The sequence below is a fragment of the Tursiops truncatus genome, chromosome 17 (assembly GCF_011762595.2).
Source record: "Tursiops truncatus isolate mTurTru1 chromosome 17, mTurTru1.mat.Y, whole genome shotgun sequence".
Taxonomy (NCBI): Eukaryota; Metazoa; Chordata; class Mammalia; order Artiodactyla; family Delphinidae; genus Tursiops; species Tursiops truncatus.
Window position 1 is genome coordinate 7,906,990 of NC_047050.1, and position 10,537 is coordinate 7,917,526.

At 49.2% G+C, this 10,537-nt stretch overlaps 1 long non-coding RNA gene across 1 annotated transcript in view; it reads left to right on the forward strand.

The window, feature by feature from the left end:
* LOC117308700 (uncharacterized) overlaps nucleotides 1-9,871 on the forward strand; it is a 70,458-nt gene extending 60,587 nt beyond the window's left edge. The window contains exon 4 of the long non-coding RNA XR_004522864.2: nucleotides 9,060-9,871. This is a non-coding gene — a long non-coding RNA (uncharacterized lncRNA). The remainder of the gene's footprint in view (nucleotides 1-9,059) is intronic.
* The last annotated feature ends 666 nt before the right edge of the window (nucleotides 9,872-10,537 follow it).

The window sequence follows — 10,537 nt, forward strand, 5'->3', positions numbered from 1 at the left end:
TCAGATCTGCTGCCCCACATTTGACTTTGGTAGATGTCTCTTTCCTGGGCCCAGAGGCAGAGGCCAGGAAGGGACTTGCAAATATGCTGTCTTCCGTCCCTGGCGGGTTCTCTGCAGCTCAGAGGAAAACACTTAAAGGACAAAAAAAGAGAGGGGGTTTCTGAAGGGACTCTGTTTCACGTGTGGGACTTCTAGGGGGGCTTCTAGTGGACCAGGACTCTAGGGGGTCCTGGTCCAAACACTTCCTCTTGGATCCTCTGAGCGTGAGGGATTTTAAACACCGGAAGGGCTTACTTCCATGATCCAGGCAAACACCGGAATTACAGTCTTTGACTTAAAAAAATGTATGGATCTGGGGAGTGGCCAGCAGGAAGGCAGTAAGTTCTATATGTACTGTCTGGAAGGCATAGGGGTCAGCTCAACAGGCCTGCCACCTTCTGCATCCCAGGAGCGATGGAGTGTTGGTGGTTGGATTAGCGACGTCTAGGCAAGAGTTTTGCAGTGTGCAGGAGGAAAACTTGGAGAAGCGTAATAAAACAGCTCCCGGACAGGATTCCCGGGGGCAGGAAGCCACTGCTAGGATAACTGACGATAGCTTAGTCTGTTAGCCCAGAATTTGATGGTCTAGTCCTAGATCGACCAGTGTTTTATGGTAGAATCCTGAACATGTCCACCTCATGCCCGAGTTCTCCATATGTAGATGGGGTTGTTGCCTGACATTTCTGGCAACCTGGCCAAACATTATGACTGATTTAGCTTCGAGCTTGAACGCCTTGCACCCCCTTCCTCCCTCCCCCCTCCTCCCTCCCTCCCTCCCTCCCTCCCTCCCTCTCTTCCTTCTTTCCTTCCTTCCACAGATATTTATTAAATGCCTGCCAATGACCGGGAGGATACAGCAGTGATCAAAATAGTCAAACTTCCTAACACATGCTAGCAACAACTAGACAAGAAAAAAAAAATTTTTTTAATAATAAAAAAATAAAATACTTATTTTATATATATAATAATTCTTGGGTATTGGTATATAATACTTTTTGGGTAGTGATAAATGCTCCAAAGAAAGATAAATGCTCCAAAGATAAATAAAGATGGGTGAAGGGACAGGGAGTTCTATTTGGGACTGAACAATGTAAAGAAGATTCATCTGTGGGGTGGCATTTGGGCAGAGCCCTGGAGGAGACTCGGGTGTCATTGGGGGAAGCGCAGTGGGACCTGCAGAGGGAAGATTTGAGTCAGGCAGTGTGCTGCCAGCTGTGTGACCCTGGGCAAGATGATAACTTCTGTGAACCTTGTTTCCAAGGTTTAAAATAAAGCTAATGACGCCTGCGGGAGATTAAAATGCCAGGAGGCCTGGAAAGGCTTGGCCTGCAGTACAAACTGGACCAGGGTGCATGCTGTCAGGCTAGCAGCCTGCAGCCCCGGTGAGCAGATTGCTAATCACCCCACTCTTCCTCAGGACCAAGTCAACCCTCAGTCTCTCTGGGCCTCTTTCTCAATCAATACAAACGGGAAACAACCCTTGGCCCCTCCTCAAAAGAATGCAAAAGGGCAGGTGAGGTAGCAAATGCAAAAATGCTTTGAACCAGCCCTTCGGATAAAGGTCTGCAGAGAATCAGAGCACGTGGGAGAGGCCGGCCCTCACCCCGCGGGACTTGGCGGCAAGGACTCCAGCACCAGGACGGGTCCTTTAAAAACGTGGGGTTTAGACCGAGACGGAGGGAGACAGATTTGCTAGCACAAGAGAGAGCTGGGAAGAGAGCCAGTCCCGGGGCGGAGGCGCAGCAGAAGGGCGGCTCCGGATGGCCGCCAGGAAGCAACAAAGCGGCAACACAAACAGGAAGCAGGACCGCTGGTGACAGGATGGGGCCCTGCAAGAGCCGGGAAGAGCCCGGAGAGGCGGCGGGGCCGCCGGGATGCTGGGGGAGCAGGCGGCCTAGGGCAGGAAGGGGCTGCCTCTCCGCGCGGGGAATCCCAAGTGAAATTGACGTCTCCATCTAAGCACGGAATAATGCACCCTCTTACACTTTTCTTAAAAATGCAACAGAAAGCTGCCTACTCTGCAACTCTCTTCCCGCCACCTCTGTCGGGAAAGGGTTTTTCTGCTTCCCTTTTACCCACTTACGTATCCACCTCCTCTTTAGTGAAATAGCATCGCACCCCGGGCCTGCCACCACCCTCTGCTGATTTCAGAGGCTCGGGGGAACCAGAGCCTACCTTATTATGGGAACCTGCCGGTAGGGGCATCTAGCAGATGATTGACTCCCAATGAGAACAGGATCTGCGTCTAGAATAATATGAGTAGATTGCAGATTGATTCATGGGACCAAGCACGGAGCAGCCCAAACTCCATTCTTTCTTCCGTTCCATCTCCGACCTCCTGTCAGTCTCAAAATTGATAGAACAGCCTGAAGCCATTGAACAGAGTTATGTGGGCAATCATCTTTCTAATTCTTGCATATAGGTGCCAATATGTCAAGAGGACCCAGGCGAGGGGACACCAGGGTGGCTTTATTTAACATGATGACAAGCAAACGCTTGAATAGCAAGGAGCTCATGAGCTTTGCAGCAGCAGGGAAAAAAAAAAAAAAAAGGCCCCTGCATGGATGCCTGCCTGCACTCCAGTAGCCCTGCACGGTGCAAAAAAGAGATTGCTAACAAAAAGGTTATTCAGCGGCTCCCCGAACAAATCCAAAGGTAACAAGTATGGATGGAGCAGATGTCAGGAGACTGAGCGCTATTTTGGAAAACTGCCGAGATATTTAGAAACAGCGCTTTCTTATTAACCCAAGCATAATGCTGAAGGTCCTTTAAGATAAAACTTCCCAGAGGCCACCTGTATTTGACATGGCGATAGGATGAATGCCTGAGTGTCCACTGATACTGGAAATGCTTTTAAGAACCAGCCTCAACGGATGGTTCTGGCACAAACAAATCACGAACTAATTTATGTATTCCTGCAGCTGCACCCCGGCCGAGGCGCACAGGCCGATTCACAGCTGACTGGCGCTGCCTCATTCTTTGCAGATTTGGCATTTAACTGTAATTAAGATTTATTGTTCACTAGCTTGCAGGTCAGGGCGAGCATGACAGTATGGGTAACTTTTCTGTTTACTAGTAAAATGTCTGGTAGGAGGAAGCCTCAAACCTTCCAAGCAGAACTTGACGGAAATAAATAGCACCTCTTCACTCCAGGACTGGCGCATGACCGATTTTAATCAGACACGAGGGTTCTCTTTAAAGGAGGGCAGGGAGACATCAGAAAGAGCTAGTGAACTGTACTGTTGCTTTTGCCCCAGAAGGGGACGGGCCAGAAGCCAAATCAATTACTGCTGATCTTCTGGATTTGGGGAAGGGATTGTATGCTTGGTGTGGGAGGGAGGCGCGGATGGAGACCTCGATGCCGACAAAGGTTCTGCAGAGGCTGGGACCTGTGAGCCTTCACGGCCCCTTCTTGCCACCGAGAGGAGCATCATTCCTCATCTCTCTGCGCTCTCAAGGATGCCCTTGGACCAAATCAGATGGCCGGAGGGGGAGGGAGGCAGGGGTTCAGCAGTCAGCGGCCGCTCATCTGCTTTTACAGTCTGTCTGCTGAGGTCCTGTGCAGGTGACCCACGACACAGTGGGTGTGAATGAACAAACGGTCTGTAAGCAGACAGATGAAGAAGGACATCTCATCCCTCCTGGTTGATTAGAAGGCAGAAATGCTGAAGCATAATGTCCTTCAATTTTCTAGCATCTATAATTTATTATCTATTATTGTTTGTCCTCCTTGGGGTCTTTTTGTCAGTGCCTACGTGAAATAAAACATTACTCACACGAACCAGAGATTTAGACCCTGATCTTGTTCTGTTTCTCTTGTTTCCTGACAGAGGACGGGAAAGGAAGAAAAATCCTCTGCTCTACGGTAGCACTGTTGACTCCAGAATATAATTTTATATGATCTTGTAAACTTATCTCTTTGTATCTCACCCTAAACTGTACATCATTCAAACTGTGGCTTACAAAAATGCACACAACACTTCAGGAAAAAATTAAGGGTAAATGAGTGAAAAATTGTGTGATTCCTGGCATTTTCTTGTTTCATGTTGTCTATTAATATTTGAGCTACCAGTTCATGGAAGTTAGAGAGGGTTAACTGTGGTCTGCAGTGACCCAATACTTCCCCGATTGCCTTAATTAGAGCACATTTGTTTTCCTCTTTACCAGAAAAGGATCTCAAGATTCTAAGAAGTATAAGAGATCTTTTGTTTTGACATTAAGAGGAGGCTGTAAAAGCAAGCATCTTTCCCAAAGGTAAAAGGGGGAAAATGGGTGTGAAATTCATTTTAACGGTGGAGAGAGACAAAATCTGAAAAAGGACTTAAAAGAAAACTTCCTAAATATTTTACCAACTGAAGGTGTTTTATAGTCCTAGATACCAGATTTCTAGTCTTGTGGAATTCAGTTCAATTACAGCGATGCTGAATCACAGAAGAGGAAAATACAATTGCAGGAGGGTAGATCTGAATATTTAGATCCACTTGTTAGTGGTGTTCTAACCATTTAAAGGAAAGCCAGACCTCCGTTTCACTGAAGTCACTATCATTCGTTTGATTTTCAGATCTTGCCAGTTTAAGTCAGCATTACTGTATCCCAGGGACACTGAGACAGGCACAGAGAGGTTCGAGAAGTCTCAACTTGACCATAAATGCGAGCCTAGTGTGCCGAGCCCCAGGACTCTGGTCCTTGGTGATGCCCTGCAAGGTGATCTCAGAGAACACAAATGTCGCTCCACAGCGTCCCGAGTTGCTGATCTAAGCAAAGCATGTTGATAAACTCGGGCTCCGGCTTCTCTGGATGCAGACGGGCACAGGAAAGGACGTGGAGGATGCTGCAGCCATTTAGTGGACAGGACGCTGTAGAGCCCGATGCTGTTCAGTCCAGACAACGGGAGGGGGAGAGAGGGAGCCGCCGTGGCTCCAAACAGGTGGGCAGCTGGAGGAGAGTCACTCTGCTCTCAGCTGGGGGCAGTTTGTGGAGGAGGGAGGTCTCAGGAGCTGGTAGAATGATTTCAGGAGACAGCTTGACGAGATGGGACAGGGCAGGATTCCAGGCTCAGGGACTCCTGCCCTGAACGAAGGAAATCTTGAAGGAGGGAAGATGCTTAGCTGAAGGGGCAGTGGGAAAAATTCCAAAGAAGGAAAAGGAGGACTTAGCAGAGCTGCTTAGATTCTCAGCGTGTAGGAGATCCTCACCCACTCAACACAATCACTGTTTCCCCATCTTTGCTGAAAACGTAATTACTTTGTTACATGGCTCGGGCATTTATGCTTTGTTTTTTAAGAATAATACTGTGCCCACATAGGTCGCCTCATTCTTAATGGAATGTTAAAGAATGAGACATGATTCATCAAAGAATGCCCGGAATAGAGAGAAAATGGGTCAGAACCCAGGGAAAATAACTCCATTGTTTGAAAATTTAAAAAATGTGTTTGGGGGGGGGGGCGCCCACGGAATAATTCTTATTTCCTGAGACACTAAGCATTGGGAATTTCCTTTTACAAGGAGGAGAATAAGCAATATCTTCAAGGAAGGAACATAGAGCCGTCAGAGATTTTAGGGCGCTTTAAATAGATACTGTGGAATTATCCCTTAAAAATGCTGTAGGAATGTTGACACCTACCAGTAGTGTGTGAGACTGGCTATTTCCCAATGTCCTGCCCAGGAGTAGAAGTTATCAGTACTTATGACATCATAGGCCAAGAGCTGGTGTCGTGTTTTATCCTGACCTTCTCTGATCGTGAGGACGAGTTCTATCCTAAATCAAAATCACCATCCAGACTGAAATCTCTCTCATCTATCTTGACCACTTGTAACTCTTCTGTGAATTGCCTGTTCAATCCCTTTGCCCATTTTTCTCCTGGGTTCTTTGTCATTTATTATTTTGCAGAAGTTCTTTGTATATTAGGGACACAAGATTCATGCAAAAGAATGCTCACACCATTGTACCCTGGGCTGCATTCAGTAGAACTACCTTTCTTTTTAAATTTTTGTTTTATATTGAAATAGAGTTGATTAACAATGTTGTGTTAGTTTCAGGTGTACAGCAAAGTGACTCCATTATACATGTACATGTATCTATTCTTTTTCAAATTCTTTTCTCATTTAGGTTATTGAGTATTGAGCAGAGTTCCCTGTGCCCTATAGTAGGTCCTTGTTGGTTATCTATTTTAAATATAGCAGTGTGTACATGTCAATCCCAAACTCCCAGTCTGGCCCTCCCCCAATCCTTCCCCCCGGTAACTGTAAATTTGTTCTTTAAGTCTGTGAGTCCAGAACTGCTTTTCTTTCTTTTTTTTTAAAATAAATTTTATTTATTTATTTTTGGCTGAGTTGGGCCTTTGTTGCTGCACGTGGGCTTTCTCCAGTTGCGGTGAGCGGGAGCTACTCTTCGTTGCAGTGCACGGGCCTCTCACTGCAGCAGCCTCTCCTGCTGCGGAGCACAGGCTCCAGGCGCGTGGGCTTCAGCAGTTGTGGTGCGTGGGCTCAGTAGCTGTGGCTCATGGGCTCTAGAGCGCAGGCTCAGTAGCTGTGGCGCACGCGCCTGGTTGCTCCGCAGCACGTGGGATCTTCCCGGACCAGGGAATGAACCCGCGTCCCCTGCATCGGCAGGCGGATTCTTAACCACGGCGCCACCAGGGAAGCCCCTGGAACTGCTTTTCTTAATTTGCCAATTTAACAGTCTAAAAAGGCCATTTCAATGTTTGTGTCTATATTTGTTTGCTTATTAATGAGATTAAACATTTTTCATATGTTTATTAGAAATTTATATTTCTTTTGCAAATATCCCCTTGCCCATTTTTGGGGGGGAGGTGCTGACAGTGTTTTTCTTACTGGTTTGTAGGATATGAACCCAGGGCCTATTATTTGTGGTAAATAATTTGTCATTCAAATTTTAGGTACTTAGGTGTCCGTGAGCTTTGTTCGCAGGGGGACTTCTGGCTCTGTGGACTGACTGGGGAGAAGGTGTATGTTTCAACACTGGCTGTATTCTCCTTAAATTTGCAAATCAAACACAATTCACCATCCTGACGATTAATTTCCTTTTGAAGAACACCCAGTCTGGTCTATATAAGAAATGGTATTTCTTCTTGTAATGTGGCTTTGACCATGTACCACATAACATAGTAACTCTGGCCTTCTTGTGCGAAAGGTACATTTGCTTGTATTTATTACCATTGAGCTGATGAATTACAACGCCTCTGCCTTCTCCTCTGTCCACAGGAGCTGGGGGCTAGGGCAGGGTGGGCAGGGAGTAGGGATCGGCAAGTAGAAAGCAGAATAACCCCCTGCGGGGCAGGCAGGGAAGAGGCGTGAACTTGGCCTCGGATGCCGTCAGCATCTTGTTCCCTTTGTCTCTGCCTCTTGCTGACTTCTGACTTCTGTCCTCGTCTCATTCTCGCCCTTGGTTGGTTGGCCTTCTTCATGTGTCAGACAACATCTTGAACTTTTAGCCCCTGGAAAGAGGGAGACTCTGTTCTCTTTTCATTGCATCCTGCAGAAAGCACTCTCTTGAGGGCCCAGTTTGGGTCAGGAGGAGGGATATGCCAGATAAAGTAGAGGATGGCCAAGCAGATGAGAATTTCAGAGAAACAGCTCATTCTTTTTTAGCTATAAGTATCTCCCCAAAGTTGCATGGGCTATACTTATACTACAGAGTTATTAATTGATTATCTAAGATTCAAGTTTAACAGGACATCCTGTATCTTTATTTGCCGAGTTTGGCAACTCTAGTCAGGAGTCTGCTTCTGGAACAGTCAGCTCAGAGCCAGGGAGCTGGGGCTCTGTCCACCCTCACGTCGGTTACCAGTGTCCAGTGGGCATGTCCTCGCTGCTGCCCACTTGCCAGTGGTGGGGTGTGGTGTTCCCTAGACAACCCAGTGGGTGTCTGCCACACCCACCCTACCTCGACTGGCTGTCTCTCTGTGCGGCTGGCCTTTCTGCCAGCTCCCTCCCGTGACTCTGACTGCCTGACCGCACCCCTTCTCACTAGCACTGTGCTCTGTCATTCGCTGTCACTGTGAACCCTCTCGGCCTCTGGTCCCCATGATGTGATGTAAGCCACATGAAGAGCAGGGTCTGTGTGTGTGTAGGGGGGGCTTCTTTAACGCCCCCTGACATTTCCTTATGGTGCCAATGCACACCTGGTTGTAATGAATTCAGCCCAAGGTCCCTGAATCTGGGACATCATTTTCCTGCCATCCCTGTCCCTGGACACCAACCTTACAGGAGACCCAGCACTTCTCCCCAGAGGCCACATCTCAGCACTTACAACCTGCTCACAAGGACACGTGTGTGCTTGCCCTTTCTGCTTCTCCAGCTGTGGCCTGTGCGGACACACACTTAGCTTTGGCACTTTCCATCCCAGACAGGTCACCACCAAGCCTCACGCGCATGCAGGGTAGCTAGTGTGTCAAGGTGACCCCACCAGCATGAGAATCCTGTCAGGACCATCAGAGACAGGCATGAGCTCATCCAGGGAAGCTGGATCCAGGATGCTCCAGGGTGGTCTGTTAACAGATGCTCCCACAGGGCGAGGTATCCAGGCCCCCTCCCCCATGCTCTCCTCCACTCCCCGCGGCTAGCTCGTGCTGACTCTCCCTCGCTTCCCTTCCTTTGCAAGAGCACTTACTATATATTGGGCACCTCGCGTACTTTTTCTTTTCATTTTAACAACCCCACAGCATAGCCATTTGTGTTTAAAAGCGAAGCCATTAGGAAATGAGAAACATTAAGGAAGCCCGGCCAGGGTGCCGGCAGTGGGCTTTGACCCCAGGTCTTCGGGCGGCAAAGTCTGCATGTGGAAGCACCGTGGGGTGCCAGCCCTCCGCAGATGCAGGGCAGGTACCGGGGTGGGTGGGGAGGGCAGAGCTTCGGGGTCGGTGTCCTGGGCAGGACTGCGCGGCCCGACTTGGCACCGCCTGTGCTGCCTCTTCCCATCCACGCCAGCACACCCCCCAATCCGGCAAGTCACCGCCTGTCTTCACGCTGTCCTTTGTTTTTCATTCATTACGCTGTAGGTTCACTGCCGCATCCCCACATCCAGGGAGGCATCCTGAATTTGCAAACCGAACCTGTCCCGCTTGCTCTGGAAGACCGTCGTCTGGAGAGGTTGCCCGCAGACTGCCGCGCTCCTCGCGGCTCAGGGCTCTTGGCAACTGCGGTCCCAGAGGTGGCGCTCCCTGCCGGGGAGGAACCTCGGCTTCTCCCTGACCTCCGTCTTCTTTTCCCTCGCCGTCTGTCTTGGGATCCCTCTCCCATTTGCATCGAGGGTCTTGTCCTGCCTACCTCAGGACGCCCCCACCCTGGGCAGGGAGAAAGCAGCGTGGCTTGGAGGAGGTAGGGGACAGACAGGCAGTGCAGGGTGGGCCGTGTTCCCGCCTCAGGCCTCACTCATCCCAGCCTGAGCCTCCCCGGAATCACCGAAGGCCGTAGGCTGGCAACCTTCCTCAGCTCCAGTGGCCAGTTACATCAGCCAATAAATACAGGTGGAAAGAGCAGAGGTTCCTTCCTGGCCCCTTTCTAGAACCTTTCTTGAACCACACGATTCCAATCCGCAGCTGCAGCTGGGAGTGTGTTTCAGGGACTTCATTTCAGACAACAGCCCCTCCTTGCTCAGCTCCAAACTGCATTCTGCATCTCTCTCTCTCTCTCTCTCTCTCTCTCTCTCTCTGGGTCCCTCGGTCATCCTCTTTCCAGGCTTCAAAAAGGGGAAGGGTTTGGGAAGCAAATCCAAACTCTGATTTTGTGTAGGGAGAAGGCTTTCACATGAAGAAATAAAAGAATATGCATTAATAGCTCAGAAAACAATGGTAATATTTAATTAACCTTTTGGAATGGCTTCTCTGCAAATCTGCACGTGTCAGCTCGTCTTCCGAACAGAGGGACTGTGTGTACCTCTGCCAAAATCAACATGCTGGGTCCGTGCTTTTCTTCTGTGGGGATTTCACAAGGGGGTGGGGTGGGGAGTAAGATGCCCCCTGCCCCTCCCCCCCAAATCCGTTGTTTTACTTTAAAAATTCATGCGATCCAGCTGCCCTCGTCAGGGCTGGATGTGGCCTGCGGTGCTGCACAGCTGAGGACCCCAAGTCACAGCCTGGCTCTCTCTCCTGTCATTGCAGCAGACAGGCCGCGGGCTCCTAGGGGAGTGCGGGTCAGGTCTGATGACAGCAGAAATCAACTCCTCGCACTTGGGGCTCTCGAGCATCGTGCATGTCCACAGGACAAAGGGAATTCAACTCATCTGCAAGTGTCAACGCTCTGGCTTTTTTAGTGATCTTTTTTCTTTTAAAGGTGGTGTGCCCCTCTCATGGTGTGACATGAGGCATCATGTCATCCAGGGAGCACTGGGGTTGGCTCATTAAAATATCACCTGGTTGAAGTAAATCGGTGTGGATGGGATTGTTTAAGGTATTCCCCTCGTGGAGCTGGTGTGTCAGGCTGAGCACACTTGTTACTCCCATCACAGGCTAAATGGAAACACCTCCTTTCTTGCTCT